Source organism: Polyodon spathula, chromosome 9 (assembly GCF_017654505.1).
Source record: "Polyodon spathula isolate WHYD16114869_AA chromosome 9, ASM1765450v1, whole genome shotgun sequence".
Taxonomy (NCBI): Eukaryota; Metazoa; Chordata; class Actinopteri; order Acipenseriformes; family Polyodontidae; genus Polyodon; species Polyodon spathula.
This window is the reverse complement of record NC_054542.1, coordinates 49,845,722-49,862,325: the sequence shown is the minus strand read 5'-3', so window position 1 is coordinate 49,862,325 and position 16,604 is coordinate 49,845,722. Positions and strand designations below refer to the sequence as shown.

Sequence of the window (16,604 nt, the reverse complement as noted above, 5' to 3'; positions counted from 1 at the left end):
ATGTGTCACAGGCTGAGGTATAGAGTCCACAGAGACACAGTAGCAACGCTGATCACCTCCAGAATGTGTCGCTGGAGCAGCACTGGTGAACACTGCAATGTGTCACAGGCTGAGGTATAGAGTCCACACTGACACAGTAGCAACGCTGATCACCTCCAGAATGTGTCGCTGGAGCAGCACTGGTGAACACTGCAATGTGTCACAGGCTGAGGTATAGAGTCCACACTGACACAGTAGCAACGCTGATCACCTCCAGAATGTGTCACTGGAGCAGCACTGGTGAACACTGCAATGTGTCACAGGCTGAGGTATAGAGTCCACAGTGACACAGTAGCAACGCTGATCACCTCCAGAATGTGTCGCTGGAGCAGCACTGGTGAACACTGCAATGTGTCACAGGCTGAGGTATAGAGTCCACACTGACACAGTAGCAACGCTGATCACCTCCAGAATGTGTCGCTGGAGCAGCACTGGTGAACACTGCAATGTGTCACAGGCTGAGGTATAGAGTCCACACTGACACAGTAGCAACGCTGATCACCTCCAGAATGTGTCGCTGGAGCAGCACTGGTGAACACTGCAATGTGTCACAGGCTGAGGTATAGAGTCCACAGAGACACAGTAGCAACGCTGATCACCTCCAGAATGTGTCACTGGAGCAGCACTGGTGAACACTGCAATGTGTCACAGGCTGAGGTATAGAGTCCACACTGACACAGTAGCAACGCTGATCACCTCCAGAATGTGTCACTGGAGCAGCACTGGTGAACACTGCAATGTGTCACAGGCTGAGGTATAGAGTCCACACTGACACAGTAGCAACGCTGATCACCTCCAGAATGTGTTGCTGGAGCAGCACTGGTGAACACTGCAATGTGTCACAGGCTGAGGTATAGAGTCCACACTGACACAGTAGCAACGCTGATCACCTCCAGAATGTGTCACTGGAGCAGCACTGGTGAACACTGCAATGTGTCACAGGCTGAGGTATAGAGTCCACACTGACACAGTAGCAACGCTGATCACCTCCAGAATGTGTCACTGGAGCAGCACTGGTGAACACTGCAATGTGTCACAGGCTGAGGTATAGAGTCCACACTGACACAGTAGCAACGCTGATCACCTCCAGAATGTGTCACTGGAGCAGCACTGGTGAACACTGCAATGTGTCACAGGCTGAGGTATAGAGTCCACAGAGACACAGTAGCAACGCTGATCACCTCCAGAATGTGTCACTGGAGCAGCACTGGTGAACACTGCAATGTGTCACAGGCTGAGGTATAGAGTCCACAGAGACACAGTAGCAACGCTGATCACCTCCAGAATGTGTCACTGGAGCAGCACTGGTGAACACTGCAATGTGTCACAGGCTGAGGTATAGAGTCCACAGAGACACAGTAGCAACGCTGATCACCTCCAGAATGTGTCACTGGAGCAGCACTGGTGAACACTGCAATGTGTCACAGGCTGAGGTATAGAGTCCACACTGACACAGTAGCAACGCTGATCACCTCCAGAATGTGTCACTGGAGCAGCACTGGTGAACACTGCAATGTGTCACAGGCTGAGGTATAGAGTCCACACTGACACAGTAGCAACGCTGATCACCTCCAGAATGTGTCACTGGAGCAGCACTGGTGAACACTGCAATGTGTCACAGGCTGAGGTATAGAGTCCACACTGACACAGTAGCAACGCTGATCACCTCCAGAATGTGTCACTGGAGCAGCACTGGTGAACACTGCAATGTGTCACAGGCTGAGGTATAGAGTCCACACTGACACAGTAGCAACGCTGATCACCTCCAGAATGTGTCGCTGGAGCAGCACTGGTGAACACTGCAATGTGTCACAGGCTGAGGTATAGAGTCCACACTGACACAGTAGCAACGCTGATCACCTCCAGAATGTGTCGCTGGAGCAGCACTGGTGAACACTGCAATGTGTCACAGGCTGAGGTATAGAGTCCACACTGACACAGTAGCAACGCTGATCACCTCCAGAATGTGTCGCTGGAGCAGCACTGGTGAACACTGCAATGTGTCACAGGCTGAGGTATAGAGTCCACAGAGACACAGTAGCAACGCTGATCACCTCCAGAATGTGTCACTGGAGCAGCACTGGTGAACACTGCAATGTGTCACAGGCTGAGGTATAGAGTCCACACTGACACAGTAGCAACGCTGATCACCTCCAGAATGTGTCACTGGAGCAGCACTGGTGAACACTGCAATGTGTCACAGGCTGAGGTATAGAGTCCACAGAGACACAGTAGCAACGCTGATCACCTCCAGAATGTGTCACTGGAGCAGCACTGGTGAACACTGCAATGTGTCACAGGCTGAGGTATAGAGTCCACACTGACACAGTAGCAACGCTGATCACCTCCAGAATGTGTCACTGGAGCAGCACTGGTGAACACTGCAATGTGTCACAGGCTGAGGTATAGAGTCCACAGAGACACAGTAGCAACGCTGATCACCTCCAGAATGTGTCACTGGAGCAGCACTGGTGAACACTGCAATGTGTCACAGGCTGAGGTATAGAGTCCACACTGACACAGTAGCAACGCTGATCACCTCCAGAATGTGTCACTGGAGCAGCACTGGTGAACACTGCAATGTGTCACAGGCTGAGGTATAGAGTCCACAGAGACACAGTAGCAACGCTGATCACCTCCAGAATGTGTCACTGGAGCAGCACTGGTGAACACTGCAATGTGTCACAGGCTGAGGTATAGAGTCCACACTGACACAGTAGCAACGCTGATCACCTCCAGAATGTGTCACTGGAGCAGCACTGGTGAACACTGCAATGTGTCACAGGCTGAGGTATAGAGTCCACACTGACACAGTAGCAACGCTGATCACCTCCAGAATGTGTCACTGGAGCAGCACTGGTGAACACTGCAATGTGTCACAGGCTGAGGTATAGAGTCCACACTGACACAGTAGCAACGCTGATCACCTCCAGAATGTGTCACTGGAGCAGCACTGGTGAACACTGCAATGTGTCACAGGCTGAGGTATAGAGTCCACACTGACACAGTAGCAACGCTGATCACCTCCAGAATGTGTCACTGGAGCAGCACTGGTGAACACTGCAATGTGTCACAGGCTGAGGTATAGAGTCCACAGAGACACAGTAGCAACGCTGATCACCTCCAGAATGTGTCGCTGGAGCAGCACTGGTGAACACTGCAATGTGTCACAGGCTGAGGTATAGAGTCCACAGAGACACAGTAGCAACGCTGATCACCTCCAGAATGTGTCGCTGGAGCAGCACTGGTGAACACTGCAATGTGTCACAGGCTGAGGTATAGAGTCCACACTGACACAGTAGCAACGCTGATCACCTCCAGAATGTGTCGCTGGAGCAGCACTGGTGAACACTGCAATGTGTCACAGGCTGAGGTATAGAGTCCACAGAGACACAGTAGCAACGCTGATCACCTCCAGAATGTGTCACTGGAGCAGCACTGGTGAACACTGCAATGTGTCACAGGCTGAGGTATAGAGTCCACACTGACACAGTAGCAACGCTGATCACCTCCAGAATGTGTCGCTGGAGCAGCACTGGTGAACACTGCAATGTGTCACAGGCTGAGGTATAGAGTCCACAGAGACACAGTAGCAACGCTGATCACCTCCAGAATGTGTCACTGGAGCAGCACTGGTGAACACTGCAATGTGTCACAGGCTGAGGTATAGAGTCCACACTGACACAGTAGCAACGCTGATCACCTCCAGAATGTGTCACTGGAGCAGCACTGGTGAACACTGCAATGTGTCACAGGCTGAGGTATAGAGTCCACACTGACACAGTAGCAACGCTGATCACCTCCAGAATGTGTCACTGGAGCAGCACTGGTGAACACTGCAATGTGTCACAGGCTGAGGTATAGAGTCCACACTGACACAGTAGCAACGCTGATCACCTCCAGAATGTGTCGCTGGAGCAGCACTGGTGAACACTGCAATGTGTCACAGGCTGAGGTATAGAGTCCACAGAGACACAGTAGCAACGCTGATCACCTCCAGAATGTGTCACTGGAGCAGCACTGGTGAACACTGCAATGTGTCACAGGCTGAGGTATAGAGTCCACACTGACACAGTAGCAACGCTGATCACCTCCAGAATGTGTCACTGGAGCAGCACTGGTGAACACTGCAATGTGTCACAGGCTGAGGTATAGAGTCCACACTGACACAGTAGCAACGCTGATCACCTCCAGAATGTGTCACTGGAGCAGCACTGGTGAACACTGCAATGTGTCACAGGCTGAGGTATAGAGTCCACACTGACACAGTAGCAACGCTGATCACCTCCAGAATGTGTCACTGGAGCAGCACTGGTGAACACTGCAATGTGTCACAGGCTGAGGTATAGAGTCCACACTGACACAGTAGCAACGCTGATCACCTCCAGAATGTGTCACTGGAGCAGCACTGGTGAACACTGCAATGTGTCACAGGCTGAGGTATAGAGTCCACACTGACACAGTAGCAACGCTGATCACCTCCAGAATGTGTCACTGGAGCAGCACTGGTGAACACTGCAATGTGTCACAGGCTGAGGTATAGAGTCCACACTGACACAGTAGCAACGCTGATCACCTCCAGAATGTGTCACTGGAGCAGCACTGGTGAACACTGCAATGTGTCACAGGCTGAGGTATAGAGTCCACAGCGACACAGTAGCAACGCTGATAACCTCCACTGATTCATTTCCTGGTTTGGAAAAAACTATTTACTGTGACAATGTGAGGTATGGAAACCACCTAGAGCCACACGCCACACAGGAATTCAAAACCCTGCTCTGAGTAAGAGCCTGCTAAGAACACAGGGTCTTAGCATGTGGGTTTTTATACAAGTTTCACAGGATATGCTTGGTTTTATTTAACACGTAAGGTAACGCAGTTAGTGTTAAAATGAGGTGTTATATTCAGCGGAATATAACTGAAATACCGCAGCACTTATTGAAGATGATCTCAGTGTTTGCATATGACTGCATATTAATTGCAGCACGGTGTACCTTGTTTGTTCCATGATGTGATGGACTTTTAAGGGGAAACTCTGCTTAAGCATGCTCCCATAATGAATGACCTGTTATATTAAAGAAGACTGTTAAAAGCTAGCGTACTAACACATATTAACAAACGTGCTTGCTTATGGTTAGTTAATGTGGAATTACTTATATAATGTAATCTTAATGATTAGTCACTTGGTCATGGTTAGGATTTGTTTGAAGTCATTTTAAAGTCAACAGTACAATTTTAATCTAGGGTGCCAGGATAGATCATACAGTGTTGATCTGATTGTCACACTCAAAGAGCAGATAAAACAGGCTCACAGTGTTGCAGAGAACACAGAGTCATTAAAGAGCATCCTTTGATCTCAGGCTATGGTTCCCGACCTCATGTGACTCAGTCCCTTCTAGAGGAGTGATCATGTGATTCCCTCAGCGAGGGGAATGGAAAATGAGTCTCAGAGACCCAGGTCTTGTCTGATTTTCTGCCATAACACCATGTCATCAGTTATGTATGGACAGCACGTGGCTGGCTGTGTTTGTATCGCAGCATAGTATTGTCATTGAGTCTCCGGTTCACAGTGCCTCGAAAGAGCCTGCTGTTGGAATGAGTGCTGCCAGCTCATGATCACAGAAGGGAGGGTCTTGTTTCACCTGTTAGGTTAACTAGCTTGTTATATCCGTATTCTTCTGTAGCAAATGCAACAGTGCAGGGGCTGGGTGTGAACTGGAGACCCCACACACCGTAAGCGACCATCTTAACCACCGACAGGGTACAGAATCTGCCATGGCAGTGTATCACACAGCACTGCCCCTTAACCTGCTGAAACAAATACACCTTTTAATCAGACTGATATATAACAATGATTGGTTCATTTTGAACGCTATCATGCTATGTGTAATATATATATATATATATATATATATATATATATATATATATATATATATATATATATATATATATGTGTGTGTGTGTGTATATATATATATATATATATAGTTGACTTGCAGTAGACTTTATAAAGATTGAAGTAAAATACAACACTGTTTGACTTGTTTGAATCACCTGCCTGTGCATAACACAAAGGCTAAAATGATCAAGTGTTTTAATTTTTGTTACAATCTTCAGAATGACTTTCCTCTGTGCGTTGAACTGGACACTATCAAAGAGCTTGAATAGTTTTCTTAGAACTCTGTCACTGCATTCAAGAATGCATGAAGTTCCAGACATGAAGTTCCAACCATGAAGTTCCAACCATGAAAATCCGATACTAGACTAACAAACAGCATTAGCGTTCGAGTGCTGCAATACAAAATATAGAAATAGCGTGACAAATAGAGTTTGAACCAAGCAGAATACACGGGTAAAATCATGAGTGGGCTGTGCAGTAGAACCAGGCTCCCTGCACTGTGGAGAGTGTTTCTCCTGGCTCTGAAGCCTGCCCCTGGCTGAATGTGTCCCCTCTGCTCCACGAAGCAGCCTGAGCAGAGATTCCTGAACACTTCCAAAGACACAAGAGGAAGCGATGACGAAAGGGGTCCATTGTGAAATGCTTGGGAAGGACAGCAGGATCCTGAGATATCAGTGTGTGCACTTCTGCTGCTTTCTGTTACTCAACCAGCCGACGGTGTTGCCCAATGGATGACCAAGCAGACAGGGCTCCGGTCAGAAAGACTGCCATGATGGGCCTTGAAAAGCTGAGTTATCACACCACACTTTTTGGATATCACTTCATGAGGCTTTTTAAATTACAAGCCTGCGGTTCCTTGATTATAATCCAGGTAAACTTCACCTGACACTAACCCCACCACCTCCTGCACACACACAGAAACACTGATTGAGAAACTTTGTGTCCTCTCTCCTTGTGCCTGTCCTCCACACCTTCTCCTGCTCTCTCAAGCAAACTTTTTGAGTGAAACTTGTTTCGCGCTCATCCATTTTCACTCTGAAAAAAAACAATAATTTGAGTAGCTAAATGAAATGACCAGATTAAAGATGCCCGGGGCAAACTGAAGCATATTCTCTAGTGACCCTGGCTAGTGCAAATAATATTTTAGGCATGACTGCATGTCATTTTTTCAATTTGCTGGTGCTAACTAATAATGCTGGGGGAAGTGGGGGGGGTGCATATAAAGGAGGCGAGCCGACGGCATGGGGATCCTCACTCTCCTCCGAGCCGCCTCCACCACACACACTGGACCCAGAACCCCCGCTTACGGGCTGAACCATGAACCACGGCCAGTTTGGCATGTCTTCCCGTCTCTCCTGGGCCATGTACCTGATGTGGGAAGGCAGGAGCACCAACCCTCTCTCGGGTAAAGCGGTGCTTTCGCTATCTTCTCTACTGCATGTCTGTGTTAAGTGTTCTGTTTGTTTACTCAGGGTGTTGCCATGCCATGCTTCTTGCTGGAACCAGGTTCTCAGCTTCTGTACTTTATTCGCATGAATTTGCTCAGAAAGGAACTTATCAAATCTGAATTAAACAACCCAGGCATTTCATTTAGTGGCTTGTAAATAAGTAAATCATAAATCATATATATATATATATATATATATATATATATAATATATATATATATATATATATATATATATACATTCTCTTTCATAAATAATATGTGGTAATAACAATTTGGAAGAAAAAAAAAACCTCTGAGAATTTTCCCCAGGATGATACCAAACTGTACTTTTTTGTGTAGTTTACAATTTGGACACAGAATAGATTATCACATTGGCATCTCACTTCACAGAACATAACATATGCATCCATGTGAAAGATGAAGAATGCCTTTGCTCGTAGCAATATATTTTGTGAGATGGATCAACCGCCCTGCTTGTTTGAAAGAGGTTTATTTGACGGGTTCTTGCAGGTATAATATGCTTTCAGTGAACAGCTTGCTTGTTTGAGAGAAGTTTGTTTGATGGGTTCTTGCAGGTATAATATGCTTTCAGTGAACAGCTTGCTTGTTTGAGAGAGGTTTGTTTGATGGGTTCTTGCAGGTATAATATGCTTTCAGTGAACAGCTTGCTTGTTTGAGAGAGGTTTGTTTGATGGGTTCTTGCAGGTATAATATGCTTTCAGTGAACAGCTTGCTTGTTTGAGAGAGGTTTGTTTGATGGGTTCTTGCAGGTATAATATGCTTTCAGTGAACAGCTTGCTTGTTTGAGAGAGGTTTGTTTGACAGGTTCTTGCAGGTATAATATGCTTTCAGTGAACAGCTTGCTTGTTTGAGAGAGGTTTGTTTGACGGGTTCTTGCAGGTATAATATGCTTTCAGTGAACAGCTTGCTTGTTTGAGAGAGGTTTGTTTGATGGGTTCTTGCAGGTATAATATGCTTTCAGTGAACAGCTTGCTTGTTTGAGAGAGGTTTGTTTGATGGGTTCTTGCAGGTATAATATGCTTTCAGTGAACAGCTTGCTTGTTTGAGAGAGGTTTGTTTGATGGGTTCTTGCAGGTATAATATGCTTTCAGTGAACAGCTTGCTTGTTTGAGAGAGGTTTGTTTGATGGGTTCTTGCAGGTATAATATGCTTTCAGTGAACAGCTTGCTTGTTTGAGAGAGGTTTGTTTGACGGGTTCTTGCAGGTATAATATGCTTTCAGTGAACAGCTTGCTTGTTTGAGAGAGGTTTGTTTGATGGGTTCTTGCAGGTATAATATGCTTTCAGTGAACAGCCTGCTTGTTTGAGAGAGGTTTGTTTGATGGGTTCTTGCAGGTATAATATGCTTTCAGTGAACAGCTTGCTTGTTTGAGAGAGGTTTGTTTGATGGGTTCTTGCAGGTATAATATGCTCTCAGTGAACAGCTTGCTTGTTTGAGAGAGGTTTGTTTGATGGGTTCTTGCAGGTATAATATGCTTTCAGTGAACAGCTTGCTTGTTTGAGAGAGGTTTGTTTGATGGGTTCTTGCAGGTATAATATGCTTTCAGTGAACAGCTTGCTTGTTTGAGAGAGGTTTGTTTGTTGGGTTCTTGCAGGTATAATATGCTTTCAGTGAACAGCTTGCTTGTTTGAGAGAGGTTTGTCTGATGGGTTCTTGCAGGTATAATATGCTTTCAGTGAACAGCTTGCTTGTTTGAGAGAGGTTTGTTTGATGGGTTCTTGCAGGTATAATATGCTTTCAGTGAACAGCTTGCTTGTTTGAGAGAGGTTTGTTTGATGGGTTCTTGCAGGTATAATATGCTTTCAGTGAACAGCTTGCTTGTTTGAGAGAGGTTTGTTTGATGGGTTCTTGCAGGTATAATATGCTTTCAGTGAACAGCTTGCTTGTTTGAGAGAGGTTTGTTTGATGGGATCTTGCAGGTATAATATGCTTTCAGTGAACAGCTTGCTTGTTTGAGAGAGATTTGTTTGACGGGATCTTGCAGGTATAATATGCTTTCAGTGAACAGCTTGCTTGTTTGAGAGAGGTTTGTTTGACGGGTTCTTGCAGGTATAATATGCTTTCAGTGAACAGCTTGCTTGTTTGAGAGAGGTTTGTTTGATGGGTTCTTGCAGGTATAATATGCTTTCAGTGAACAGCTTGCTTGTTTGAGAGAGGTTTGTTTGATGGGTTCTTGCAGGTATAATATGCTTTCAGTGAACAGCCTGCTTGTTTGAGAGAGGTTTGTTTGATGGGTTCTTGCAGGTATAATATGCTTTCAGTGAACAGCTTGCTTGTTTGAGAGAGGTTTGTTTGATGGGTTCTTGCAGGTATAATATGCTTTCAGTGAACAGCTTGCTTGTTTGAGAGAGGTTTGTTTGATGGGTTCTTGCAGGTATAATATGCTTTCAGTGAACAGCTTGCTTGTTTGAGAGAGGTTTGTTTGATGGGTTCTTGCAGGTATAATATGCTTTCAGTGAACAGCCTGCTTGTTTGAGAGAGGTTTGTTTGATGGGTTCTTGCAGGTATAATATGCTTTCAGTGAACAGCTTGCTTGTTTGAGAGAGGTTTGTTTGATGGGTTCTTGCAGGTATAATATAATCTCTGAAACAAACATGTGGCTATTCTGTTCAGGCTACTGCTACTAAATGGTGCCAAAACAGCCGAGACAGTGGTGAAAGAATATTCCTATCCTGCATTCCGGTGAAAGAATATTCCTATCCTGCATTCCGGTGAAAGAATATTCCTATCCTGCATTCCGGTGAAAGAATATTCCTATCCTGCATTCCGGTGAAAGAATATTCCTATCTTCCAAAGTGCCATCAATTTCATACCTATACAAAACAAACTATTAAATAATTTAAATATCTGTAAGAAACATGAGACGTAACAATCATAAGATATACCAGACTTATCTAAAGATTTGATCCAGGATAATTGGCAGTGCTGTGGCAAACCTTGTAAAGGTTTGTCTGCAGTAAAAGAACAGCAAAATGTAATGAAGCACAATGAAAGAATGGTAAAGCACAGGGAAGCATTGTAAAGCACATAGAGGTCTGGTAAAGCACAGGGAAGCATTGTAAAGCACAGAGAGGTGTGGTAAAGCATATGGAAGCATTGTAAAGCACAGAGAGGTGTGGTAAAGCACAGGGAAGCATTGTAAAGCACAGGGAGGTCTGGTAAAGCATAGGGAAGCATTGTAAAGCACAGAGAGGTCTGGTAAAGCACAGGGAAGCATTGTAAAGCACAGAGAGGTGTGGTAAAGCACAGGGAAGCATTGTAAAGCACAGAGAGGTGTGGTAAAGCATACTGAAGCATTGTAAAGCACAGAGAGGTCTGGTAAAGCATAGGGAAGCATTGTAAAGCACAGAGAGGTGTGGTAAAGCATATGGAAGCATTGTAAAGCACAAAGAGGTGTGGTAAAGCATACTGAAGCATTGTAAAGCACAGAGAGGTCTGGTAAAGCAAATAAAAAATAAAAAAACATGTCAAACTATGGTATAACTGCAAAATGACCATGCAAATGCATGTGTTAAACTTTTAAAAGGGCTGTATGAAGCTGTGAACAGTGTAGGAAGTTGTATAAATCTTTTAATCACATTTAGAAAGTGCACAACAATGTCTAAAGATTTTGAACAGTGTATGAAGCTGTGAACAGTGTATGAAGCTGTGAACAGTGTATGAAGCTGTGAACAGTGTATGAAGCTGTGAACAGTGTATGAAGCTATGAACAGTGTATGAAGCTATGAACAATGTATGAAGCTGTGAACAGTGTATGAAGCTGTGAACAGTGTATGAAGCTATGAACAGTGTATGAAGCTGTGAACAGTGTATGAAGCTGTGAACAGTGTATGAAGCTATGAACAGTGTATGAAGCTGTAAACAGTGTATGAAGCTGTGAACAGTGTATGAAGCTATGAACAGTGTATGAAGCTGTAAACAGTGTATGAAGCTATGAACAGTGTATGAAGCTGTAAACAGTGTATGAAGCTGTGAACAGTGTATGAAGCTATGAACAGTGTATGAAGCTGTAAACAGTGTATGAAGCTATGAACAGTGTATGAAGCTATGAACAGTGTATGAAGCTGTAAACAGTGTATGTGTTTGAGGGTGAAGAGCAGTGAAAGGCTTTCAGAGTCAGCATGTTTTAAGGGCTTAACATTTTGTTCAGAAGTTGCTTCCTGCGTTGTAGGCTACTACTGTGTATATGTACACAAAAAAACACCTTGACCATGTACAGGAGACTTCAAATGTTTATAGGGCCTACTTGTTAATTTGTTTATTTTGGAAAAAATATATAATGAAACCTAAATGTCAGTTAATACTAACAACAGCAGCAGCAAAAATACTATTACAACTAACAATAATAATAATAATAATAATTATTAATAATAATAATAATACAACGCCATGTTTTTTGTGAAAACGGATTTATGAATTTTATTTAAAACAAAGACATCCCGCAAATGATATAAAACTAGGGATAGCTCTGTATTACTGACAAAAACATCGCAATTTGAAATTATGAGACAAAATATAAATGAGAAAATTGGTTGTTCTTTTAAGCAGACATTCTTTACAATTTGCCTGATTACTGTACTTTGTTTAAATTGCGGTTTAATAGTGCTAAACAATATAATAAAGTGGAAAAAAAAATTAAGAAAATAGTTTAGAATATTATTTTCAAAATAGTATTTGTTCTTAATTGTTTGACACTTCTCTCATATAGCTTCATAATTTTAAATTCTATATTATTTTTAGGCAACCGTTCCCTATAAGTTAATCATATCAGCATGACTGGGTAAAAAAAAAAAAAAAAGATCGGAACGGAACGGCTAATCGAATTACAGTGTGCATCAATTTAAGGACAGCACACTGTTTCAATATATTGAAGTTGTCGTGCTTGAACTCAGGCATCGGTTAATCAATCTTTGAAATCGCGTGGCATTGCTAAATATTGTTGCGGCCCGCTTATCTGCTGGTGCGGTCTCCGAGATAGCAGCACACGCCCAGCAGGGTGGCGGTTCATGGAGCTCACCTCTCAAAGCGTCTCCGCGGCGTCTCTCAGTGTCCAATGGGCTGGCCGGTCACGAGTTTCAAGGGGCCGGTGGCGGGCGGGACTGTCTCACATCTTAAGGCGAAAAAATAAAATAAAAATGTTCTCGTCCACTGCCACTTTTATTTTAAAATGTATTATTATTATTAGTAGTAGATATTGGTAAATACCGCAGATTATCTGTCCGCCTCTGTAGGGGTCTTGAGTAAATACCCATATAGAACAACCATGAGACCCCCAAGGGCCAGGATTGATGTCTGTTGGGATCCTTGGGTTTTACACTGAATCCAGCAGACAGACCCACTGTGGTTCAATATGTGAACGGTCCTTTATAGAACCCAACCACAATGATGGTTCTATTGAGCGCCTGGTGTTCTATACAGAACTCAAGCAGTAACCTTATTTTTAAAGAGTTTAGGCAGTGCTATCTGATACAAAAATAAAATAAATAAAACTTCCCTTTTCTAAACAGGTAAATACAGTAAAATCGTAAATCTCGAAAAACTACTCACTTCTAAATCTTTTGTAGTCATTTTTGTATTACTTTAGTATAAATACATGTTAATTTGGATTCATATGTTGTTTTTTTCTGACTTTATGTGAACAAAAACATTTGGCTGTTTTCCCATTGGAAATAGTGATATTTTGAAATATCTGAACAATCTTTCATTTTTTATATTGCACCCTGTGACCAAACTCTTCAAGCAAGGCTGGCTTCAAATAAAAAGAGAAGTAACAGACATTTGCCTTAAAAAACCTGACACAAGTGCCAGCCAGCTACCAGAGTAAAATCCATCTGACAAACAAAGCAGGATGCATGCAGAGGATCTTGAGAACCTTGGAATGAGCATTCTGTTCTGACATGACTTCATGACTTCATCCACAGAATTCTTGAACAATCACAAGTTCACTGCACAGTGTTTACTTCCCTTTCTACACAGCTTTATAAGGGCTTTTGTCTGGAACTTCCATATTTAAATCAGCTCAACATTTTGTGTATGTCCAAAAAATAATAATAAAAAAGTTTCACTCTTTAATTTAAAACACAGAGGCAGATAGTAGACAAACTCTAGGTGCTCTTATTGAGATTTCATTGGGCGCTATTCTCAGAATTGAATTGACTGTTATTTAAATAACTTGTTTACTGCTTTTTGAAAGGAGTTTAGAAACATTTTTAGAATAAAGCTTTGAAAATGAGAAATATAAAGTAGTCATTATGCAATGAACACAAATATCAGCTCTAGACTGAGATGTAAAATACCCCCGAAACTGAATGGAGAAAGAGTCCGAGCTTATTGGGGTTCTTCCCTACGGCCGGCCTGGAGCTCCTTATCGCTCATCTTGCCTATTGGAACTGCCTGGCTATCCTGGGAAGGCCACCAGCAACAGAAACATGATGTTTGTTTTGTGTTCTTTCAGCAGGAAGGGAGAATAGACAAGTCGGCTACTGTTCAGCAATTGTCCCTCTAATCTAAGGCTCCAAACGGTGATAAAAACCACACCTGACTGATGGAGCGAAGTGGTTTGTACGAGCTGTCTCTCAAAGCAGTAAAGCTGTCCAAACCGTGCTGTGTTTCATGACCGATGGGTCTCCTAACGAGCACCGGGGTGACGTTCTGGAAACTGTGCAATCACATGCAGTCCGAGGCACCCTGGCGGTTTCTGATGTTTAACAAGGCATTGTACAGCGTGAAGGAGTCATGCTTTTAAAATGAGTTACATTACACAATGAACTGCTGCAGTGCATTTAGAAAACATGCCTATATTAACAAATACTCATTTTAATAAAGGGCATTTTGGGAAAGAATTGCAAAAATGTTGTATCTGTCCCTATAAAGTAGACAGCAATTTCAAAACACCAAGACAATCGATCTCAAGCTAAATAAAGCTGCTAAATAAAACTATATAGCCCAGCCCTGCACTTCTGAAACGAATACAGTAAAGCTAGTGACACACAGCTGGCTTCGTTGATGCGGCACTGCTGGTTCTCACTGGTGTGTGTGTGTGTGTGTGTGTGTGTGTGTGTGTGTGTGTGTGTGTGTGTGTGTGTGTGTGTGTCTAGTTTTGGAGCTGAGCTGTCATGGTGCATGTTCATTTTTGCGAGATGTTAAATGATACCGTGCGAGGAACTTAAATGGTTGAAGTACACAAAAGCTACTCAGGAACATCTCCCGACTTTTTGTATTTTTGCAGTAGTACGCAACTGCATTTGAAACAAAGACCATGAAACTTGTGTAGGCAGTGTTTGCATGGCAATGAAATAAACAACACCTCTGAGCCGCCTGTTATTCGAGTTGTAATCCTTAAAGCACGAAAAATCAGTTAGACCCATAAACATTATTTTAACGTTTCTCCTTCTGAAGGACTGCTCTGAAATATACAGCTTTCTTTGTGTTTGTTCAAACAGTTGTATTATTATTATTATTATTATTATTATTATTATTATTATTATTTATTAGTGCGTTCATGAATGTTATTTTAGCTTTTTTTTCATTGAACATTTCTTCAAACTGAGTTCTAATCGAACGCACTGGATATTTGGTATTCTACATGCTTTAGAAACCCTTTGCAAGCACTAAATAAGCGATTAAGTGTTACAGCTGTGTCTCTGAAAAAACATTGCGTGAGCGATTATCAAAACCGCAATGTACAAATGCCAAGCAACTTGTCCACTGTCTGTGACTCTATTCGTATTGAATACACAAGCAACAGGCTGCCTGTTGCCGAACTCTAATTAAATAATTACCTGTCTATTAGTGAGTAATGCCCTAGCCCTAGCTGATAATTAGTTTTACTCTAAACAATCCAAGAATGTATTTATTGAGAAATGTATTGTTTTGGTGTGTATTTATGCATTTCATATTATAAATACACGTAAAAAAATTAAAAAATGCAGTGCAGTTTGAGCACACGCCTTTCTCCGCTACATTCCTCGCTGTTTCACCGAGATCATATGCTGCCCTCTGCAGGCCTTCGGGTGTCACTGCAACATAGACTACTAACTTGTATTCGAGATTTAGGGGATATTTCTTTCTTTCTTTTTCTTTCTTTCTTTCTTACTAACATAGTTTGTTATATAGTCTTAATTCGTGAGAAAAGTACAAGACAATCTGTCACCTTGATATCTATCTATCTATCTATCTATCTATCTATCTACATGTCGTTATTCCCCCTTACAATCCCAATAATAAATGAAAATGGCCATGGTTCAGGTAATGCTGGTTACTCCATACTCCAGACGGTCTGTAGCCTACATGGAATCATTGCATGCAATAGCTGGATCTATTTATAATATATTTCCTTAACAACGCGCCTGATGTTACTTGACAGCGTGTGCTGTCATCTCTTTCCACCGTTCCCGGAGTTCAGGCTGGAGCGGAGCTCACCCCGGCCAGCGATGGCTGGAACGGCTGGATTCCTGCGGTTACTCGGGGTAACTCGATCTGGACGCGCAACCCAAACTAGCTTTCATCGAGCTCTGACTGAGAAAATCGGCCAATTTGATCTCAATCACAGAAACAGAATCTGAAAGCGTGATAGGTCTTCTAATTTACTGTGGTCTGCTAGAGAGAAACCCAGACCACCCACCCTGGCCGGTATGAGACGCTTTTATTTTATATTGAATTTAGCTCTAGAATTGCCCGTTTTTACAGCCAGTTTTTCCATTACACTCGCAACTTGAAATACTAGATAGAGTTCACATTTTTAATACATATTTCGCAGCCCGCCTCAAGAAACCCATTGACTGTCTGAAGCGGTTTAGCACAGAGGACTGACTGACAGGGGCCGTGCGCACCCCTGATTGGCTGGATGCTGGTCCAGCTTCGGTCTCCCCGATTAGCCGAGAGATCAGTGTATGCAAACTAGCCCTCCCCTCTCACATTCCTCCGGAGCCCGCTTACAGTAAAAGTGACTTCATTTCCAGGCAATGTCATTCATATAGCGTGTGCACAGCGCAGAGAGACAGAGAGACAGAGAGAGAGAGAGAGAGAGAGAGAGAGAGAGAGAGAGAGAGAGAGAGAGAGAGAGAGAGAGAGAGAGAGAGAGGAGGAGAGAGAGAGAGCGGTTGAGTTTCGCACTCGTTTCCTTCGAGAGTGAAAAGCACAGAGCCCTGGGGATACTAGTGGAACGGTCAAAGAGAGAGAGAGAGAGAGAGC

General features: G+C 43.2%; 1 protein-coding gene across 4 annotated transcripts in view; it reads left to right on the top strand.

The window, feature by feature from the left end:
• The window catches only part of LOC121320993 (runt-related transcription factor 1-like), an 87,707-nt gene that overhangs the window by 41,540 nt on the left and 29,563 nt on the right, over window positions 1-16,604 (top strand). The gene's annotated exons all lie outside the window — the stretch shown is intronic.